This window comes from Zosterops lateralis, assembly GCF_965231275.1.
Source record: "Zosterops lateralis genome assembly, chromosome: 11".
Classification (NCBI taxonomy): Eukaryota; Metazoa; Chordata; class Aves; order Passeriformes; family Zosteropidae; genus Zosterops; species Zosterops lateralis.
In genome coordinates, this window is record NC_139771.1 from 6529182 (window position 1) to 6552971 (window position 23790).

Below are 23790 nucleotides of genomic sequence, written 5' to 3' on the forward strand. Positions count from 1 at the left end.
AAAGCCTTTGAAATCCTTCCAGCAGGACACGGTGTCAGATGATCCATTTCCCCAGGAAATCCCATCTGTCAGTGTCTGTGCACTGAAAAAACTCAAATTTCTCCAAGTCAGAGCTGAGGGACCTGAAGGAATTGCTCATTCTTCATGCCAGAATAAAAGCTCTGCTGGCCATTAGTGTCCAGCACTTCACAGATCTCTTGGAATTCTAAAATTTCCCAGTGAAAACAGTTCCCAAGTACTGCTGGTGTTGATGGCTGGATCTCTTGCCATCATCATCTCCTCTGAAATTTGTATTTCCTGCTAAAATATGATCAACACACTTCCAATAAAATAGTATTTGCAGTTCTCAGAGCTGAAAGACAGTGAAATCTGGTTTTAGGAGGCAGAGTTGGCCATGGCTGTGGGAAAGGTGTTTTCACACAGGTTTTTGGAGCTGAAGGTGGTCAGTTGCTTTTCATTTTGAATTTTAAGTTTGGTACCATTTTGAATTACTGGATTATTTAATTTGGATTAGTCCCTGATAGTTAATGAGGGTGCTGTTCTTCTTTCAAAGTTTATACATGACAGCACTAACTGTTATCTGCTAGAATCAGGCAAATTTAGGACTTTGGCCACAATACAGACATTTATTTTCTTTTCTTAAATTTTTTACAGAATACTTGTCCAGTTTTAGTCAAAAGCGTTTTTCCAACAACAATATGCTTTCACTGATAACAAATGTTGGATTTTGGCAATAATACAACAGCAGGTTTTTACAGGTTTGGCTGACAATTTCTTTCTGCTGGTGATAAAAATGGAGTTGAAGCATTAAAAAACGAACTGCAGAGCACAGCCAGATTTCAGATATATTCAGAATGTTCTGTTACAAATGATGCAACTTGCTAATTGCTTTTAAATGAGAGTATTTGTGCCCATGGTGATTAGAGTCGAGAAGCTGGAGTAGTGTCCTAATTGGGGTTTGATTCACAAGAAGTACTTGAAAAACTCGGTGCTGTGGCCTTGCAGTGGTATTTTAAATTTTCAATGGCTCTCAGGATGTTCTCCTTCCAAAAATGTTGTCAGTGTTAGGTGACAACTCTGCAGAAAATAAGTCAGGTGGAATGGTCGGTTCAGAAGGATAAAGAATTCCTTCATCTACCTCCAAGAAATTGCTTCAAGATTTTTTAAAGGCTTTGTATTGGTTTAAAAATTTGGGCCTGGTCCAGCCCATTAACAGAATTAACCTTTGAAAGACAAAGTAACAGCACAAAAAAAAGAAAAAGCTGTTGGTTGGTGAGAAGGCCCCTGGTGCAATGTACAATAATCAATGTGGGGAGTTCAAGAGGAGCATGAAAGAGGAAGTAATTTATTTCTTTACCAGAGAAGATAAATATTCCTCAAAAATATTGTTTCATCATTAGAAAACCAGAACTAAAAAAAATATAAAAATTACAGGTTTAAAAATTATCTGTAGATCAGAACCTGGTTTTAATCAAAGCCACTGATTATATTTTTCTTGAAGAAATCTTGCTGCTGCCATCACAGACCTTCAAACATTGTACAATTGCTTTTTAGCAGGTGTTTTTTTTGAGAAATTCCTGCTCTTTTCTGTACCATGACCTCACTCTGATTTCTCTTGCACAGTCAGGATTTATGAAATACAATAATTGGTATTTCAACAATCACTAAGTGATGCTATTAAAGGCCTTATTTATTTACACATCTTTTTTTAATGACCAGAGGGTAAACCCAGGAAAGGCAAAGAAACTCTCTTTATGGATTTAATTTCTCTTCCAAGTCAGGCACAGTTTGTACAATTTGAAATTTTCTCCTGTGTTTTGATACAAATGAAGACACTCCCTGCCAAATTAACTATGAATATTAAAGAACTACACAGATAATATTGCCCAAACGACATTTTCCTTTATGTCTTCAGCTGTGTCTTCATTATATCCAGGATGTTTACAAAGGGAAAAGACGATTTCTATCCTCTTGGTTTAATTTTTGGATTTGTGGGTTCAAATTCTAGGAATGCCCCTCTCCTACCACAGTCAGAGTGGGGTCAAAGTGAAGAAAGGATATTAAAATCTCATTTTTGTGCTTTTTTACCTAATTCATACTTATTTTATCATGTAGTCTTGTTTTACTTCTCTGTTGTGCTTTTCCATCTTCCCCTTCTGCCCTTGGCTGGCCACAAACTTCTAGTGACCTACAAAGGGCACATTCCCCCAGCTGGGGAGTGAAAACCAAAATAAAAGCATCAATATCATTTCTGGGAAAAGCAGGCAAGTGCAGGGAGCATTTCTAATTCACACATGATTTAACAACCGCACGGAAGGAGAAGTTATTTTCTCTACTGACTTTATTTTTTACCTGGAAACAAAAATCCAGCCAGGGAGCTGTGAGATGTGTCAAGGGGAGCAGTGGCTGGTGGGGGAGGTTGTTTTTAATTCCTGTTGTGAGCTCCATTATCTGTTGGTGGAATCAACAGTTGCTTTCCCCGGGCTATGGGACTGTTTTGAATTGGAACAAGGAGGTTCTGTGGAAGTTTTATGAGCTGTTACAGAAATTCAGTGAATCAACACCAGGTACCCAATTTCTTGGCATCTGTTTGTGGCTCTGTGTTCTTGTTTGGGAATGAAATTCTTAAATTTGAAATGCTGGTTTAAGTATTTTTATACTTCCCTGTATTGTTTTCACAGAGTTAAATGAATTGTAAGGTTCCATCTCTCCCTCAAATTTAGTTGGAAGTCCCCAGGAAGTTACCAGGGTTACAGGATGATCACAAAATTCTGGCTTTTATGGGAAGCTGAACTAACTGTCTAAGTAAAAACTGTGTGTGTTTGTGCATTAAATTCATCAGTCTAAATACACATTCTATGTGATTTTCCTTCTTACATCAGTGAGAAAAGCGTATGACTGGTAACTGATTTTGGGGGGTATTTGTCAGAATATCAAGTACAGTGCAACTGATATATCTTAGGTGCCAGGTGCAATTAATAATACTGGGAAATTATCACCTCAAGAACTAGAATTAGTTTTAGTCTGAAGATCCAGCGGTAGGACATGACATAAAATGGGTTTTGTTACCTGACTCAGACCTGCAAAGCCAGAATTTTAGTTCTTGAACTACACGAGTCAGGCCTTAGCCTTACTTAAAGAAAACAAACTACAATTTCTCCATACTTTCCTCAGTGTGAGCCTATAAAAAAAGATATTTTTGATACTTTATGTGCAGGTGTTCTGAACACAGCCCATCAGATGGAGCTGACTTTGGATGTGTGAAACACCCCACGACATGTCCAAAAACATCAAGATTAATTCTGGGTATTCTGTCCAACATAGTGAGAAATGTAGGAGCAGAATCCTACCAGTTACACAATCCACAAGCTTATATTTTTCCCAGCTGGAATAATTGTTAATAGTTTTATGATTTCTGGCTGATTTTTTTGGTGTGCTGTGTTTGTTTTCATCAGCTGCTTCAGCTTTTACAATTTCATGACCTTACAATAATTACATTCACCATTAGATACTTGTACCCAAAACATTCCCTGTCCTTGCTGGTGTGAGAAAGACACAACTGAGGTGAATAAAGTTGATAGAAAGATCAGACACTGCTCTTTGCTAAACAAAATTAAAATGTAAAGCTTGATTTTTTCCCCAGCTGCTGCTGCTAATGGCAGCACTTGTTTTATTATTCTCTCCTAGCTAGAATAATTGTTAATAATTTTATGATTTCTGGGGGTTTTTTGGCGTGTTGTGTTTGTCTTCATCAGCTTCAGCTTTTACAATTTCACAACCTCACAATAACTAAATTCACCATCAGACATTTGTACCCAAAAGATTCCCTGTCCTTACTGGTGTGAGGAAGACACAACTGAGGTGAGCAGAGTTGGTGGAAAGATCCAACTCTGTTCTTTGCAAAGCAAAATTCTAAGGTGAACCTTGATTTTTTTCTTCCCAGCTGCTGCTGCTAATGGAAGCATTTATTTTATTATTCTCTCCCAGCTAGAATAATTGTTAATAATTTTATGATTTCTGGGGGGGTTTTTTTATGTGTTTTGTTTGTTTTCATCGGCTGCTTCAGCTTTTACAATTTCACAACCTCACAATAACTAAATTCACCATTAGATATTTGTACCCAAAACATTCCCTGTCCTTGCTGGTGTGAGGAAGACACAAGTGAGGTGAGCAGAGTTGGTAGAAAGATCCGACTCTGCTCTTTGCTGAGCAAAATTTAAATGTAAAGCTTGATTTTTTCTTCCCAGCTGCTGCTGCTAATGGAAAAGCACTTGTTTTATTTTTGGGCACTTGTGTGCCTGAGTGCCTAAATGGTGAAAATTGAGGCACGACTGCAGGGGAAGTCGTGCTGCAGGACTCAAGCACAGCTCAGGGGAGGGAACAAAAACACCACAGCTCTTTGCTAAATATATGTTACACAGGAGGAAGGGTATGTAAATAAGTGGTGCTGGATTGATTTTGGCCTTTTTTTTGTCTTTAATATATTCTCTGTGTTCTTCACACAGAGATTGGGAGCTCTGTAGATTACTGTTGTATTTATTTGTAGCTGGTTTTCTCAGTAGTTTTCCCAACCTTTTCCCTAGGCAGAAAGATAAAACACATCCCAAGGCCTTTGTCCTGTCTTGGTTCTTTCTGGGAGCCAAGGCTGAAAAACAGCTCTTCAGGAGCTTCTTGGTGATTTCTGTCAATGATGATAATTTGCTAAATCTTTTTGTCAGTTATGCTAATTTTGAGATAATATTAGTATAGGAAGTCATGCAAAGGCTAGTCTTTATCGGAGGCCTTCAGCAGCAGATAATAGAAAATATCCACAAAAACCACCCCACAATGGTGAATAAAGACTTAAAAATTTAGCACATTGACAAAAATCACCAATTAGGAGCACAAGTGGTGATGCAATTCCTCTCCACCACTTCAAACCCTTTCTAAATCCTCCCTCCTCTGGTGGGACTAAACTTTGTTGATGAAAAAGGGTTTTTAGGGTGAGGTTTATACACCACAGAACATTTGGCACCTGCCACCACCACTGCAGTCTCCCACATAATTTTTGTCAATTATGCTAATTTGCTAAACTTTTGAGATAATATTGGTATAGAAAGTAACATAAAGTTTGGTCTTTATTGGAGGCATCCAGGGGCAGATAGAGAAAATATCCACAAACCTCCCCATCCCCTCCCCGTGAATACAGACTTCTAAGTTTTTATACATTTAGTGCATTAGCATAATTGACAAAAATCACCAGTTAGGAGCACAAGTAGTGATGCAATTCCTCCCCACAAGTTCAAGCCCTTTCTAAATCCTCCCTCCTCAGGTGGGACTAAACTTTGTTGATGAAAAAGTGTCTCACAGAGATGTTTTAGGGTGAGGTTTATACACCACAGGACACCCAGAACCTGCCCCCAGGCACTACAGCCTCCCCTGTCTCCACTGCTCAGCCTCCTGCACCATTCAGGCTGGAGATTTTGATGCTCCCTGGAACAGAGGCTGGGAAAGGTTCACAGAATAAAGAGGAAATTTATTAAAGGCTTCCAACAGGCTCACCTTGGGCAGTCAGAGGCTGCACCCAGCAGGGACAGTGGGCACGAGGTTTTCAGACAATTCTAAGTTTGGTCCATTTACATATCAGGGCTTAATCTTCCAGTTACAGCTTCAGGTAATGGAGTCATTGATGCCCAGATTGCTCCTCCCCAATTAATTTTTATTTATATTTTTTGAGTCGTGAGGCAGTGAGGTGTCCTTGAGTTCCAGGCCTGGAGAGGAATTGTTGTGCCTGAATAAAACAGGAGAACAGCAGCTGAGAGGCTCTGGAGCTTCAGAGTTATCCATAGAGCAGTAGAGGATCTGAAAAATGTAAAAGCTAAAATCCTAAGGCATCGATTTCCATGTGTGGTGTGGAGAGAGGCACCATGGAGGCCTTGGGGTTGTGTCAGGCAGTGCCAGGGCCGTGTCCCCGTGCAGTGACACATGGACAGAGGGACAGAGAGACAGAGGGACAGTGCTCACCCTGTCCTGTCCTGCTGCCTCATCCCTGCCTGCCTGGGCACCGATGTTTGTGAGCAGCCAAACCGTGCCAGGAGCACAGAAATGCTGTGGATGCTCCTCCCTGCGCTTGGACGCGGCTGATGGATCCTCCCCCTCTGTCCCAGACACAAATTGTCTGCAGCAAAGCCGGTGTCACATTTTGGTTCTCTGCCTGGCATCTGGGCAAAATGCCCAAATGGACTTGGAGTTTGGAACTGTGCTCAGGTGGCAGAGTCTGAGTCAGCTGGACACCGGGCAGGGCCCTTCTGGGAGCTGCTGCAGGGAGAGCCCACGGCCACTTACTCACCTCCCATCTGTCAGAAAATTCAGCTCTGTGAGCAAGGGGAGGAAAGAAACCCACAGTTTGCATTGAATTCAGCTCACAGTGCCTTGTGATGACAATTCCCGGGGGATATTTTGAATATGAGTCCGTGATTCATGTCTGAGTGCATATTTTATTTTATTTTTCACGTGTGGCCCTTCTTTTCCATGTAATAATGCACAGTTATGACTGTTCCTTCAGGGAGGATTTAATTTCCTCCTCACTCAGGAGTCAATCTGTGCACAGCTCACTGACAGAAGATCTCCCTGTCTTTACCACACAGGAGCTTTTGGAGAAGTGGAATAAAGTGATTTGCATCTCTCTGTACACAGGGGGTGTGTGTATGCAGGCTGTGGAAGTATGGATGTGAAATCAGGATTTCAGCTGCGTTTGTGACTTGCATAACTTGAGGCTCAATCCCTTCCAGTTGACTCAGAGTGTGTAAGTGAATTCATCTCTTCTTGCAGAGGCCATCATCTATCCAGAACCTTTGTGTGCAATTAGACTGATGGCTGAATTAAATGGTGCAAGAAAGCAACGTGATTTTATTCTCCAGATGGATAATTTTAACATATTCAAAGTAATATATAATAAAGATAATAGCCAATATTCTCTGTGAAGTCGGTATGGAAGGATGTGTTTGGACTGCAGTTTTCTTTTAAAATCCATAATTGCTGGATTTGGGGATATCAAAAAAAAAGCCTGGCTTTTTTTCACTGAGCAGCACACATTGGATTTTTCACCTGTTTTTATTCGTGCTGCTTTTAAAAAGTAGCAATTGTTTAACATCGATGGAACAATGCTCTTGAAGGAATTGCAACACTTTCTGTAAATGAGAGGTTTCTAAATTGCAATGTATCTGCAGTTGTAATATTTGTAAGCATTTGATGTAATTACAGAGTGACAAAGCTGGCTGCACAAAAATTACTCGGTGTTATTGCAAAATAATTAAGTCAGGAAGGCAAAAAAGCAACAAAACAGTATTTTGGAAAAATGTCACCCTGGAAATTAAATATTGTTCTTTTCAAAATCCTCAAGAAAAGTCCCACTGGAGATGTGCTGGGAAAGGAAGGGAAGATGAAGGATACAGAATAGACACACAGAATTCCCTTCTGTAATTCAGCAATGTAATAATAATCCATGGAATAATCCATCATTTGTTACCACCAATTATTTCAGCTGTTGATAAATTCAAGATAAAATATTATTGTGAGCCCATGTACCAGCAGATATTTGTGTATTACATCAGTTCTGAGCTGTTTAATTTTTTGTTTCACAGTTTCTAGTATGGGTCCTCTTGTTACAGAGGTACTGGTAGTGCTGGATTCTGGATCTCTGTGGGGGTTTTATTAATGTTTTTGGGGAAATTCTTATGTCATTTGATGCCTGGAAATAAAAAATACATTCCTTCAGCTGCTCTTACTGTAGACACAGGTGGAGGAAAGGGCTTGGAGAGAAAAGAATTTTAGTGTGATTAATAATTGCAGGGATTTCAGGGCTTGAAATTCAACCCATTTTTTGGTAAATTCTGAGTACTCTGCTTTTTAATTCCCATTCCGAAAACCTCTTGGAGCACCTTGTCTTGGCAGGAGATGCCCTGCCCTGTGTGCCAGGCAGTGCCAGCCCTTGGCCTTGGCCATTCTCCGTGACAACAGCTCCTCTGTAATGAATAAATTAAAATATGGCAGCTGTCAGAACAGGCAAATCCACATCCTCTTCCAAATCTGAAAGGCCATCATTGGCAAATGTTGGTCGTAAATCCATTTAAAATATTTTTTGCATTATAGGAAAAAATTCTTTAGATTATAAAGTTGATTCTCTTAGAAGAGTTTAGGATGTTTTAAAGATGACTTGGCATAAATTTAGTTTTCTAAAGGGTGTGGTTGTTGGGGTTTTTTTCCTGGTAATTCCATTGTGCTATTTGAGCTTTAGTAAGACCATGTGGCTGTAAATGAAAGGAAATTGGTGTGAAACTCACTTGGATCCATTCACGTCCTCAGGGGAAGACAAACAGTTGTTCTCTCTTAAGATGGAACAAATTTACTGATTTAAAATGCATCAGCAAGATGTGAAATATCCCTGGCTGTTGGAGCCCTGGGCACTGAGGATTTCAGACTCTCTGTGCTGACAGGCACTGACCCCCAAGCAAACACTGCACTGACCTGAGGCCGTGGAAAAGGCTCCCAAAATTGAGTGACAGCACTGGGGTTGTGGGGGTGGAGTTTGGATAGAAGTGTGTGATATCACAGGGGGAAAACTCAGAGTTTAAGGCTTTAGAATACAGTAATATATTTATTAAGCAAGATGGAGGATTTATGGCAGAGGCCAGTCCTTCCTTTTCACCTTCTTCTTCATGGTTTGGGTGGGATTTTGTAATTGGGTACAAAAATCCACATTGAGGCCATGGGTGATTGGTTGTTGGGTTAAAAGTAAAAATAATTTAGGTGTCATTTAATAATTGGACACTTTGTTCTTAAAAGGCCTTGTAGAGAGAGAGATGGGGGCCACTTTTAGTTTGTTAGCTCAAAGTGCTGTGGAACTCATGGTTTGTGAGACTGTAACATAGATAAGGATTAATAAACATCTGAGTCTGAACAAGAAATAGCTTCTTGTATAATAATCCCCACCCTGGCAGAAATAGAAGATAAAAGGTGGCACCTGGCAGCCCTGGATGCTGCTGTGCCCAGGGGTTGAAGCAGAGCTCTCATGTGCCTGGATTTTATCAGGTGCCTCCATCAGCTCACACCACACTCGTGGCCAGATGTAAAAATGGAGAGAAAGGAATTGAAACCTCTCAGAGCACAGAGCAGAGGGAGCAGGGATGAGTCACCAGCTTTTCCAGCATCCCTGCAATCCCTCCTGCTCACATTCCAAAGGGATTGGCACCGGCTGAGGCTCCTTTTGTCCCTGTCCCTTTTAGCAACAATGAGCTTTGTCAAGCCACACTTTGCTCTGCATTTTTTTTTAAAATTTCCTTTCAGCTTTTTTTCTCTCTCTGGGCTTTTTTTTTTCTACAGTGCCACCTGTGCTGATGTTCTTCTGGTCAAAGCAAATTTAGCTCTGGCCATAATTGTGGAATCACATGCAAAAGGACTTCTCCAACAGCAAGGAGACCCTCCCAACTTGGCTTAGGCAAGACTTTCCATCCTTAGGAATGCCTTGCTGTGTGAATTCTTAGGCCAGAGGAGGGTTTGGGGCCGATAATTCTCATGTCAAGCAGATTTGAGGGTTTTCTTTACATTTTCTAGCACAATAAGGATATTTGTGCATGAAATAATGGTGCTCTCAGGTTCCAGGTTGAGGCAAAGAGCGATGGCATTTTGGAAGGTGATGATGGCATTATAAAAGAGTGGTAATTAATGGCTAAATTCTCATCTAATGTTCAGCTTTGAAAGCCACTGGGATCTGAGGGATGCTTGGGATTTTTAGGGAATGCATTTTGGTGAAATTTTGCTTTGTGGTGAGGGGGGCTCAGCACAGAACCTGCCTTGTCCCACATGAAATGAACAATATAAACTCTGGGAGAGAGAGCTGAGAGCAGCACCAGGGGCTGGAGCAGGAATAAATAGGAATAACCAGCTCCTGCTTTTAGGGCTGTGGGCTCCTTGGGACAGGGATCCCACTGGAAAAGGCTGGGAAATTTGGGCAGAGAAGGAGGGAATCAGCCCATTTTTGTGACTGTGCACACAATTCCTGCAGCTCTGGAATCTCCAGTCTCCAGCCTGGAGCTGAAGCCGTGACAGAAATTGTGTTTGGGGAGAACACAGAGTGAGAAACAGCCTCTCTGCCGAGGTAATTCCTCCTTTTTCATCCTGGGGAAGATAAAACTCCCCAGAGTCGTGGCAGTAATGAAAAATAGAGGTGATCTTTTTTGTCTGGATCATTGATGCCCACCAGAATGCTGCCACTTCTGCCAACCTTCATCCTGCAGAAATAATAAATTCTCTGAAAAACTGCCACTTTACTGGGATGTGTGAACCTTTAAAATACATGAGTTATGAGAAGGAAGCCAAATGCTGTTCAATTTTCTTATTTTATTTCAAAACTTGTGCTTCCCCCAGTGCTACCATGTAGAATCCTTTCTCTATTCCCCATTCTCACCTGCTGTAAATTAAATTCTCATCAAATGACGGTGTTAATAATAAATACACCACTGAGATTTACAATTTTCAGCGCCAGGGAAGTCTGTTGAGAGCATTTATGGGTCCATAAATTAACCACCTGCATTCAGATTTTCATTCATCATTTGACCCAAATGACCTTGAGCAATCAGGAATATTTTTCTTGTGGAATTCATATCCCTGGTGTAAATGATTGGGAATGTCATGGAGTATTTTAAAGAGTTCTCTTTGTGTTGGGCAAACTTGACTTTCTGTTCTGAGAGTGTCTCAGGCCCGTGGTAACTTCAGCCATGTGTTGATAAGGGAACAGAATCATTTTGGTTTTGTGTATTCCCTAAGCAAAACTTTGTATCTTTTTTTTTTCCCAGCTGAAAAAAAAATCCTTTTTTTTCTTTTTTTTTTTTTTTTCTTTTTTTTTTTTTTTTAAAGTAATGCCATTTTTTCTTAATTGAGAGAGGAATTTCTGTAGAGGGAAATAAATTGTTTTATCTCAGAGTCAGTTTTCCTACAGGCACTTTCTTGTTCCCCTGTGCCTCCAAAACTGCAATTTTAGGGTGTTGTGGTTTTTTTTGTGTGTGTTCTGTTTATTCATTAAATGACCTGTGTTTTTGCAATGATTTTCCTGCCCTATCTAGTTGTAATTTACGAATTTATAGTGAGATAAAATGCTAAAAATTCAATAAGGAAATATTAGCATATTCCTTTTGTAGCCTGGTATTTTTCAGAGTGAGGAACATTGATACCATAGTGAACTAGGTTATGGAAATTGGTTTTATATTGAACTGGAATTTATAAATAAAAAAGGGGTTTAAATACATACAGTATATAAATATATTTTACACTGTTCTACAGATACAAAAATATAGAAATGTTCTTTGTATATAAAAGTATCTATATAAAAAATTAAAAGGAATTACTAACATGACATAGAACTGTGTTATTTATGGGGAATTACAAATTGCACCAAAGTGGATTTTGTGGATCCGTTTCTGTGCTTCTTTAAGGTCACCTACCCCTGCTGCCAATTAAAGTTTGAGTCTGTCCTTACCTGTCCCTGCCTCCCTGCTGCTCCACTGACAGCACAAACGTTCTCAGGGCAGCAAGAAAAATCACTTTTCACTCTTGTTTTCTTCTACTGGTGCTTTCCTTCCAAACTCCTTCCTCCCCCTGCATCCTTCTCTCCATCCTGTCACTATCACACTGTGGATAATTCCATGAATTATGCCCCGGGCACTCTGGGATGAATTCCATTGGGAATGAGAAGCCCGGGAGAAGTCCCAATTAAGCAGAAAACTAAAGCCTTGGAATAACAGGTTTGAAAAAAAAATAATTCCTCATCATTGTGGATATTTTTTTCTGTGCCTTTGCTGGGAGGTTGAGCAGCAGACCATGGAGTGTTTGTGGAGAGGGGTTCCACTGTGCCCATTTACCTCTCTTGGTGTTGTTTTTTTAATTAGGGTTTAAGCTTTAGTGAACAATGATCCCAGTTCTCCTTTCAAGCAAATCAGGGTACCCTTCCTTTGTGGGGAGTCAACAAAAATAATTGTGCATCTGTTTTCTTTTAAATACACATTTCCTCTTAAAATTGGGGGATCTCTGGTGCCAATCCTGTGATTCTTATCAGGCCTGTGAGTCAGATTTTTTTTTTCTTTTTTTTTTTGTATTCTAAGTTTTTGCTCCAACAGCTTTTGCCTGCCCACAGACTACCTCCCATCTGTTCAGGTTAATGGGTTTTCTGCTTGTGCTCAGAAAGGAGCATATTGCAGGATTCGAGGGAGGAATTTCATCTCAAGACACCACTAGTCCTTGGAGTCTGCTTAAACTTGGTTGCCAGGACTACTCCATCCAAGGCAAATAGGATAAATAATTGGAGATTGTCTTGCAGGAAAATGAGAGCAGAAAAAAAAAAAAAAAGATATGTGTGATAATGGAATGGAAACCTTGGATAAACACTGGGATTGAGAAGGGTTCAAGCTCTCAGCTCTTAAATATGTGAGAGGAAAGGAGGGAGAAGGAGTGAGAAACTGTGAATCCAGGGATGAGACAGAGAGTTTTGATCCCTTTTATAGGGGGATAGCACCAAACCAAAACCCTCAGGAAAGTGAAAACCAAGCGATGCCTCAGATTGGAGCTGCAGATTAATCCAAGTATCACAATATTGTGGGTTGGAATTAAGCCCTTAAAAACCTGCTTCCTTTGAGCTGTCAGTCCAGGAAAGAGGCTCAAAATATGGGGATTCACATGGAAAGGATGGAATTTTGAAGCCTCATCCCGCTGCCTTTGGAGAATGTTTTTATAAAAAGCTGTAATTTAGGAAGATTCATAAAGCCTTCCCTCCCTTGGCTGTCCCTGTCTCTCAGTCCCAGCCCAGCCCTTGGGATGCAGAGGATGTTCCCAGTCCTGCTGGGCTGGGAATTATTTGAACACAATAATTCCCATTCCTTCAGCTGCTCTGCCCTCCTGGCTGTGCTGGGGCTCGTGTCAGGTGTCATTAGAGGCATCTTTGAGAGAAAGGTCGATACCAAACCCTCCCAATTATCTTCTTCTGCAGCAGCAAAGTGCAGAAAACAGCCCAATTTGTGGCTGTGGAGGTGTGTCCGAGGTGTTTTTCCAGCTGGGAGTTGTGTCTGAAAGTGCAATAATGCTCCTCTGGGTTCTGTCAGGCCCACCAAGGAATTAACACAACTTTGGGCAGAGCTGCTCACCTCAGTCTGTTCCTTTCTGGGTTGGAATTGGGAGTTCTGAGTTGTTTCAGACACATTCTCCTGCCACGAGGAATGTGTGCTGGGGATAATTTGAGGGAAAGTCAGGAAGGGAAGAGGGGGAGGGACAGGGCTGCAGCCATCAGTGTGTCCCCAGCTGTCCTGGCTGCTCTGAGGGCTGCTGGCAAGATGAGGACACTTCAAATTAAGATTTAGTCTCTTACTGATGATGAAAACTGGGTAATTTTTCTGAATTCTTTATTGCCTGTGTAGATACCTGATGATAAACCAAACTTGTGTTTCCTCTTCTGTCTTTTGGATGAGTGATGCAAAAAAATCATCATAAACCGGTGCTGAGAATTTCCCCATTTTCTTTATCTCAGTTTTATGGCATTCAGACCTGCCTTGTGTTCATTTCTGAGCACGAGTCTCTGCTTTGCTTTCCCTCCACCCCTCCCTGTCCAATGTGGAGTTTTTCCAGGAGCTGTGTCCCAGCCAGAGCAGCCCAGGGGTCACTGCAGTAATGGGGGACCAGGCTCTCCACCCCTGGCACAACTTAAAAAGTGAGACTTACTCTGCTGGAAGACAGAAAACTTTAGGTATTCTAATCTAGTTGTTATTATTATTTTAATCAATAGTTATTTGTGAATGGTTTTTCCCATATATTTTTGAATTTTTGTGTCTCAAACTGAGGTAAAATGTAAAAGCAAAAGGCAGAGATGGATTTTGGTCAGTGCCAGCTCTGTACCCGTGTGTCTTGTGAAAACTTGGATTGTGAAAAGTTCATTTGCTTAATTTTGACCTAAGGTCCAGCTGAGAAATCACCTCAGCTCCTTCCCTTCCCTCTGAAATCCTGCAGAGGCAGAATTAGAGCTCAATGGGTGGTGATGGCGAATAAATGGAAATTACTGTTCAAATTACCTTCGGTCGCTCCGATTTTATTTACAGCCGTTAATATTCCGGTTTAAAATTAAACCACCATGACTTTTTAATTAGCAATTAGGTCGACAAATGGGTGCAAGCACTCCAAATTTGGGTGGTTTTGGCAGTGATTTCCCAGAGCTGCAGCTCCCGGCAGATGGCACTGCTGGACTGGATGTAGGTGAGGGAAAGGGGCAGGAGCTCAAATTCACTCCAGGGATTTGTTATTCCCTAAAAAACACACACATCGCAGAAATGGGGCTTGGTTGGCTTTGCTTCCCTTTCCTGGGAAAGAAGTGAAGTCTGGAATGGCTGGAGATACAAATTCATGGAAAGAAATGGGGGATTTTTGTCTTGGGTAATCCTGGTTGAGCTGAATGTGAAATGGATTTAGAAGAAATGCCCAAACCCACAAAAATCTTTACTAAAAGTCCCTAAGATTGACTTTGGTTGCCCTTAAATCTTCATAAAGGAATCGCCCTTTTTGGCTTCACACTGTTAGTGAATTTTATGGCTGGATTATCCAAAAAATGAGATCCACTAATAAGAAATCTTAAAAATAGCCTCAAACAAAACACAATAATACTTCAGATTCTGTCTGTAACTCGACAGTGCAATTTTTTTTCTTTAATTTTTTTTCCTTTTTTTTCTTCCATTCTTTTTTTATTTTTTTTTTTTCTTTAAATTATCTGCTGGGCAATGGAACAGGATAAGTAATTAATGAGAATGGAGAAACTGAGACTGCAGGAGCCTGCAGTGAAGTTAATGAATCCAGTGCTCACCAGGTGTGTTCTGGTTACTATGGAAAATAGGGGTTGGTTCAGAAAGTCATGAAAACTACTGGGGGTAAGAAAGAACCCCTAAAGTGAAAGAGGAGAAGAGGAGAAAAGACAGAAAATCTAAAGTAGTCAGAAAGATTCCCAGACTTGCTTTTAGGAGAATTAATGGCCGTGTCTGTGAATCCTGGTGAATTTCCTTTCGATTGTGCTGTTAGGATCTGAGGCATTACTTGCTCATTTTGTCTGCTCTAGTTTCTTCCCTGGTCACCAGTAAAAGAGAGAAGGATTTGAGAAGGCGCTGGCACAGTGCCATTGTGTGGGATTTCGATAGCAGAGCTGCCTGGAAGCAATCCCTGCTAGAGCCACAGACTAATTTGTGTGGATGCAGTAGCAGAGCAGACTGAGTGCAGCAGCCCTCCTTTCCTAAGCTTGCAGGATGGACACTGCAGCTCCAGGAGCTTTTCAACACACCCTGAGCTTGTGTCCCAGCAGGATCGCTGTGGGATAATCAGGAACACATTCTCCCTCTGAGCGCTGTCATTGTTTACTCGCCGGGAGGATCGTCCCTGCCCGGAGTTGTAAATTCACAAGTGAAAATATTTCCCAGTAACCAACTGCAGATTGGGCTCTTACATAACCAGGGCTGCTCCGGGGGGCTCTGCCAAATGGCAGCTCCTCCATGGGAAAAGCGTTCCCATCCCATGGGAAAAGCATTCCCGTCCCCTTCTCCAGGTGAGGCACTGCCAGGGGCTGCAGCCTGGGGGTGAACAGGGATACAGCAGCAGGGAGGAGACCACGGCCTCCTGCAGCATCCTGGGGACCACGGGTGGATCCACAGGATCAGCTGGGTCCTGTCCATCTCCTGGGGGCCACGGGTGGATCCACAGGATCAGCTGGGTCCTGTCCATCTCCTGGGGACCACGGGTGGATCCACAGGATCAGCTGGGTCCTGTCCATCTCCTGGGGACCACGGGTGGATCCACAGGATGAACTGAGTCCTGTCCATCTCCTGGGGGACCGTGGGTGGATCCACAGGATGAACTGGTTCCAATCCATCTCCTGGGTGAATCCCACAGGATGAACTGGGTGGGTCCAGTCCTTCTCCTGGAGGACCACAATTGAATCCCACAGGAAGGGATGGGTCCTGTCCATCTCCTGTGTGGATCCCATGGGATCAGCTGGATCCTCTTCATCTGCTGGGAGACCCTGGGTGGATCCCACAGGATGAACTGCTTCCAATCCATCTCCTGGGGGACCACAAGTGAATCCCACAGGATGAGCTGGGTCCAGTTCATCTCCTGGGTGGACCCCATGGGATCAGCTGGATCCTCTTCATCTGCTGGGAGACCCTGGGTGGATCCCACAGGATGAACTGGTTCCAATCCATCTCCTGGGCACCCTGGGCTCAGGGCTTTGTGAAATTCCCTCAGAGAATGAGCAGGCAAAGATCAGCCCTACTTAAACCTCTGAGATTTTTGGAAGAGGCTTTGCTGTTGTGTGCAAAGAAGAACACAGAGAGGTCCTGTTCTCACCCCTGTAGGCATGGGGGGAATTAATCCTATGCTAATTAATCCTTCAAAATTGAAGGATTCAGATCCTAAAACTATGAACCTGAATCCTTCAGTTATGTAATTATTGCAACTCTTGCTTCATGTGTGTCAGAAGAGACATCTTAGTTGCTCCATGCCTGTTACACTGCCGTGTTTTAGCAGTAAATCTCAGATCTGGCAGCACTTAGCTGTGCAAAAAAAGGCATGAAAGAGGGAAGGAGAAGGGCAGGTTTGTTGGGATCCCAGCCCATGCCCAGCACAGCCTCTGCTCCTCACAGCTGGGAGGGCTCGGGGTGCTGGGGGTTTGCAGCACAACCTCTGGGGACTCTGCTGCATTCCCAAATCCCTAACCTGGGGTGCTCCAGGTTCCTCCAGGGCAGGGGCTGGATGTGACCTGAGTGCTGCAGACCTTGGCTGGAGTAACTCTGCACCAGACACTGGGGAGAGTGTGGAGCTCCTCTGGTCCCAGTGGTCATTAGGCACTGCAAACTTGGCTCGTTTTTGCTGTACAAATGATGAGAAGGGTGTGAACCATTTTTGTGGGATTTTGTATTATTTCATTGCATACTTACACCAAAATGAGTGTGCCTCTCTCTGACAGAGATTTTTTGGTTTTAATTCAGCTCCTGATTAGATGCACCACGAGCAAATAAAGTGTCAGACACCACTGTCAGCAAAGCTCTTTCTCATCTCTGGTGGCTTCCCCTTTGTCACCTCCTCACCCTGGGCTCTGTTTTGTGTTACAGATCCCAACACATTTACCTGCCTTTGAGCTTTATGGGCTGTTTTTGTGTAGGAATTCTTAAAGTCCATATTCCCAAAGTCAGGCTCACCTGAGGAAGGGATGTAATGTCTGTGTCTGGTGCCAATTTATTGTTGTGGAAAACACAGCTCACTAAGCAGCAGTACTGGAAAATTCTGTTGTTCCCTGATCTGTAATGAGAAGCTGAAACCCCTCAAAACAGGCTCTTGGTTATTTGGCTTTTTAGAGAATAATGAAATCGATACGCCAAGCATGGATATTTGAAGTACAGACAAAATTATGTGGTTGTATTTCAAGGTGTAATATTAAACTACAAGGTGGTGAGTTTAGTTTTCTAACACACTTGGGAAGCTTGAAAACCGTGAGAAGGTGATGCTGGAAAAAAACCTTTTCTACTTTCTTGGTATCCATTTGCACAGAGAATTATCTGTTCAATGTAATTCCCATGGCTATTAGGACTTGAATATCTTGGAGTAATTGAGTTTTTGTGGCAGCATTCTGGACTTTCTTCTGAAAATGCATTTTTCTGAGGCTCGTTCTTCCATAATAACTGATAAATTCTTTTTGTGTTCTGCTGAGCACAGTGTATGGAATTCTCCCTCTCTTGAGGAGGGGAAACTGCTCTGGAAGAACCACCCAGCTTTCAGATCCATGTTCGGAGTCAGAGGAGACTCATGAGACCAGTGGAAACTCTGTGTATGAGTGAGAAAAAAAAACCCACCTTGAAAACATTCATTAATTCACCTGCAAATAGCATAAGATCATAGAAAGCATCAGCAATTAGCAGTAATTTAATCCATTGGATGCCAGTGATGAATTTCTTTGTGAGCTGCATGAAAGACACGGAGAGTGTTCTGACTGGTCTGTTGTTGTGCTTTTTCTGGCAGATTGAAGCAATTTACAAGTTGGGTTCATGCCTTTGGTGCCTGTCACCCATCCCTGAGCACTGAAATATTCCCAATATTTCCCACCACCTCCTCCCTGTGACTCCTGCCCAGGAGGAGGCAGGAAATGCAGGGGTTTGATCGTGGATCTGTTAGTCAGTGATTGGAAACCAGCCTTCAGCCAATCTCATCTGCATTTCTCCCTACAGGAGAGGGCAGCAAAAGCCATGAACTCCTCTCCTTCCTGCAGCTGTGCAGGTGCTAAGCCAAGAGGAGGTTTTCTGATTGATCCACTCAAAAAAAAAAAACCCCAAAAAACCCCAAAAAACAAGGCAGCACGTGGTTGTCTTGGGTATAAACATAAGAACATACGTTTCAGCTGCCTGAAAAAAAACTTGAAATGTCAAATGCTGTTTTACACTGATTATTTTGGCTTTTTGTTCAAATGAGGCCTCAAATATTCCCGTAATGTGATGTTAGTGGGAGTGCATGACTTGCATCTTCCCCCTCTTTCTTTCCTCCCTTTGAGTGGTTCATTCAGGACCTCAGAGAGGTTTTTGAGATGCAGTTTCTGTATTAAATTCAGGATCCTCAGAGGTAAAAATTCCAACAATGTCATAGTCCAACACGTTACATATGAAGTAACACTGTGTTGTCTCCAGGCATAAACGATTCAAATTTACCTCACGGGGTTCCACATCTTCCTCACAAACATCTGAAACATCTTGGAGAACTTGGTATAAACAGAAAAATTAAAAGGCAGATGCATTTCTGATGAAGAACTGGATTGGATTCAGTCTCAGAGGCTCTTTCACCCCATGCTGGTTTATCTGGCTTTTCAGATGTTGCCAGAAATGACCTCCTGGTACTGTGGAGTCCTCAGGTTCACTTTATTTTCTTTACCTCAATAAGAAAAAAAAAGAAACTAACATACCTTTTATGTTAGATTATGCTAGATTACCCTTCTAGCTGGTTTGGGTTTTACCTGTCACAAACTCTTCACCAGGGGCTGCACATTTTCGCCACTTACTCAGGATAGTTCCTTTCTAAGCAGGGTTGCTCAATGACTGTACTCCTTTATCTTGGTTATCAGCAGATGAAATGGAAAGAATGGACTCCTTAGTTGGTAGGGAAATGCCAAAATTTGTTACTTTATCTTGGATTATTGTTACATTTACTCCAGGAGATAAGGAATCCAGGGCAGCTGGTGCAGAAGATGCAGTTTGAGGCTTGAGCACCAAGCACCAATAAAAGCTGGATTGAGAACAGAAATATTTCGTAATTAGGCTGGCCGTGTTTTCCTGTAGAAAAGTTGGAACTTTCTGTTCATCTCAGAAGTACAAAATATTTTTATGACCCCAGCCCTGGGAAAGTGTAGTAGTTGTCCTAATGAGTCTAACAGATTTGGAAAAGGTTAGAAAATGTTGCATCACGTATTGGGGCTTCTGCTGATGAGGGAATGAACAGTTAAAAATACTCTCGCTTGTCATCCAATTTGCAAAAAAAAAAGGAGCTCACAGAAGTTACATCGTGACCATAAATCTTACAGGGAAGTAATGGGCTAATGGTAAATATTACATAATGGGAGGTAGGGGGTTTGGAGACATTACCAGCAAGGCAGACTGGTGTTTGGGCATGAAAGAGGACTTGTTTCACCTTGAGTGGGCAGAAAATGAGGCATTTTCAGCTGAGCAGGCTGTTCTAAAGAGCCAGAAAATTTCAGTTCAACGGAGACATTGAGGAGTAGGAGGCACTTTCCTCTCTGCATCTCATCTCCAGTGAAAAAAACACTGCTCAGGCACAGAGCAGAGGGACAGACAGAAACCCTCCAGATTAAAGCAGCAAAGATGATCCTTGGGCTGGACACAATAAAATGGCTCTGTTCAGTTGAAATGATCAGAGTAGAGGGGATCTGATCCATGCCAAGGGATGGGAGAACTTGTTGAAAAGGAAGAGTTGGTAATAAATTAGGAGAGTAAAATAAGGGATTGAGTTGGAGGTTATGGAAGCCTCTGGAGGTGCCACATAAAGCACATGAAAAAAAACCTTTGTAACAAGAGCTGTGTGCAGCCCAGACAGGGAAATGGAATAATTAATAATGCTTAATAAAATCGTGTTCTTTATTTCTAGCTAGGCTGTGGGTTATTTTTAAATAAGGTTCTAGAGCTGAATATCTTTGGACAGGGAAAGGCTCCACTGGGAAGTGTTTTCTACGGCTTTTCAGGAGTTTGGCCATTCCTGGGGAGGGGTATGTGGGTGCAGGCAGGAAGTTTGGGGTTTAAGCAAGTTTTTAACAAAGTTTTTTGCTCCAGGCTGCAGAAATGAGGGAGGGGAATCCTTGCAGAAGAGGAGCAGTGGTTCCTGCTCAGTCTGAGCTCTGGAGTGTCTGTGCCCTCGAGGTCCTCTATGAAATGGGCAGCTCAGTGACAGAGAAATGCTGCATCCTGCCAGAATATCAGAGTATCACAGCTGTGACAGTGCCAGGGTCAGGCCAGCTGGGGGGACTGTGCTGAGGTGCACCAGGACAGGAATTCTTGCCTTTGTTCCCAGGAATTCTCTTTCCATCTGTTATGATTGATAACTCATATAGAAATATTTGATGCAGTGATTTCAGGTACAGAGACACCATGAAGTCTCAGACATATTGGCAGAAGCACTTTTTTTTTTTTTTTTTTTTTTTTTTTTTTTTTTTTTTTTTTTTTTTTAATGAGCAGTTTATTTTCCTCTTCAAAATGCTGGACTGAGAATGAAGAAGTGCATCAATCATGTCCTACCTGGCACGCTCAGGAAAAAAACTGTTTGTATGAAATAAATCAAATTTCAGTGGGGGTTTCTGTGAGCTGTCACCTCCCAGGGTGGGTGACTTTGAAGGGCAATCCCTGTGTCCTTGCCTGGCTGTGCTGGCATTGGAGAGGGCATGTCACCAGCTGGGTGATGAACAGCAAACAGAACTGCTGGGAGTGTGAGCCATGGAACGTGCTGGAATTACCTGTGCTGTCCCAGAGCCAGGGAAATCTGCTGTGCAGGGAAATAAATCAGGGGTTTTATGTGTTTGAAACACCTTTAATGATTCTCTTCGTTCCTTGTCCTTGCCAAAGTTCAGTGAGTGGAGTGAGTTCATGTCAGGCTGCCTCTATGGCAGCTGCATATTCTCTGGTGGTTTAATTTTAAAAATGAATTGTGAAGCAAGAAATGCATCAATATTTCAGGTATTTTGAACAGACTCTGACTGTAAGGGGCCATGGCAGTGCCTTCAATGGGCAGCATCCCTCCCACAGCTCTCTGCTCTCTCTGTGAGCTCTGGAAAGCAGGGCTGGAGTTTCAGGTGGATCATTTCTTTCCTTTTCTTCTTTACCTACAGTGCAAAAAATCCTCAACAATTATTAATAATTATTATAACAATTATTAACAATTAATCAACAACGGCAGACAAGTGTTACCCGGTTTGGGGCGTGATTGGTTTTTAATTTCACTCCTGCTCACCTCACCTCACCCTCCTCAGGGCTCTGAGAGCTGGTTACAGCCATTCCACACTCCATGCCAAGAGGAATAAGGTTTAACAGGAATTTTAAACTACAATTGAGTGGAATTCTGTAAATCAATAACACCAAACAATTTCGCTCCTCAGCTCCCCTCAGTTAAAATAAAAAATAAATTACCATAATGAATGTCATCATGATAGGACTGCCTCTTTCTTTTATTGAAAAGGAGAAATGATTCAAGCAGGGCACGGCTGAATTTCCTAGGTAGAGTAAATAAAGTGAAAACTGGGTTCTGTTTCACAACAAACTCATGCTAAGTAATTCTCAGACTTTGTTCTAGTCATGAAACTTTCAGCTATTTTTAAGAGATACCAAGATAAATTCTTGCAGTCTGTGGCTCAACATTTGGAGAATATTATGGAATATTATGCATTTTTATAAAAGCTGTTAGCTAAAGCTGCAGTGAAATTGATTCTCTTTAAATGATTGAATGTCAGGTTTGTTTTTGAGCCTCAGATTGCTTAACTTCAGCCCTGACTACTCCTGTTTATTTTCAGAGCTGAAGTCATTTGTTGAAATGTGAATTGTGCCAGAGTTTAGCCCTTTAGAGATTGCCTCATGTTTAAGTAGGAAGACTGACTTTAGAGGGATAACACCTCACTAATTAACAGTTAATGAATATTTTGGTTATCTCACTAACACATATGTGCAGTGGGTTGAAGTAAAGAGCAGAAGGGTCTGTTTCAGGCTCTCTGTTGTTTCCCAGTTCCATTTATTCTCTCAGAGAAGTTGCTGATATTTTTTAGGGCAGATGTTGGGGGAGGTTTAATCTCTGGATGGCCAAGTTACCATTTAAATTTGAAGAAACTGAGTATTTAAACTGATTTTTCAGTGTCCAAGAGGCAGCTTCACTACAACATAGCCAAGATAATTCTGTTTAAATTGGCTGTGTCATTTGATGTCCAATAATGCATTTACCCCCCACCTGTTGCTGCATCAGAGCTAAAACCCAGGAGCTCATCCTGCTCCCAGCAGAATCCAACCGGGACAATGATTTTAGATTCGTGGGGACCAGAATTGGAGTTTGGAGTATTTCTTTTGCAGTGGAGAATCTTTAGTTTTTCAGAGAGGCACTGAAGGTGTCTGTTGGTGTGAGCTGGGTTGGTGTGAGCTTTGAGACCTTCCTCCCTGCTCTGGCACAAATCTTCTGGGTTTTCCCATAAAACATGTCCAAAATCTCCAGAGCTTTCAAGAGGTGATGCTCATATTCCTCTTTATGGGATTCCAAAACAAATTTGGAAAGATGATCCAGTGATCAATGATATTTCCATAAATCAGGTTTATATTTAAATTCTGCTTTTAGTATTGGCAAAAATATTTGGTTACACTGAGTGTGCACCTCCTAGAACAGAACAATGGATTTCAAACTTCATCCTTCCTATATATTTATTGCAAAAATACAGTTAAAAATAGTAATATGAGTTCTTTCATCCTTGTTTTCTTCCTCCTAATTGAATGTTTATGGTTGGGCAATATTTTAGAGTGTAATTTCAGGATAAACACTTCTACCATCCATTATTTATATCCTTAAGAAATATCTTTATTCCTTATGAAATGCTGCCCAAGGCAGTGTTTTTATTTGATTATTGGGAAATTTTTGGTGATCCGCTATTGAAACCACAGTGAAATAAATCATTAATATATGTATTGATATTGCTTTCATGGTTGAGGTAGATTTCATGTCATAAAAGAGCATTTTGTTGGATATTGGGAATGGACAAAGCTGCTCTTCTTTAACACTTGAGATGATGTTCTGGTTTTGAATTGTGCAGCAAATTTTTCCTTATATAAGAAAATAAAAGCAGGGAACTCTCTGTACTCTAAGCTTTGTCTTGAGCAAAGAAAACACAGAGAGGCTGATCCCATATTCCTTCAACAATGTCAGAGTGTTAGAACAATTCCTTTTTATCAACAGATTTATCTTTTTTGTTGAAATTCTCTTTTAGTCCAAAGCAGATAGATTCGCCTGAGGGTTACAAGGGATGGATTCTTAAAATTCTGTTTGTAGGGCCTGGATCAGTGAATTCACTTCTGTTTTATCACAGCAATCCTGGTGGATAATAATTGCTCATAAACTCTCCTTTCACATTAATTATTTTGTATCAGGTCAGTCTGGAGAAAGGGAAACTGATTGGGAAACCAGCCAGACACTCAAATATCTGACACCAGCAGTCTCCAGTGCTCT

General features: G+C 41.7%; 1 protein-coding gene across 2 annotated transcripts in view; it reads left to right on the forward strand.

Moving 5' to 3' along the window:
- The window catches only part of SYN2 (synapsin II), a gene marked incomplete at its 5' end in the record, with an annotated part of 156982 nt that overhangs the window by 33083 nt on the left and 100109 nt on the right, over nt 1-23790 (forward strand). The gene's annotated exons all lie outside the window — the stretch shown is intronic.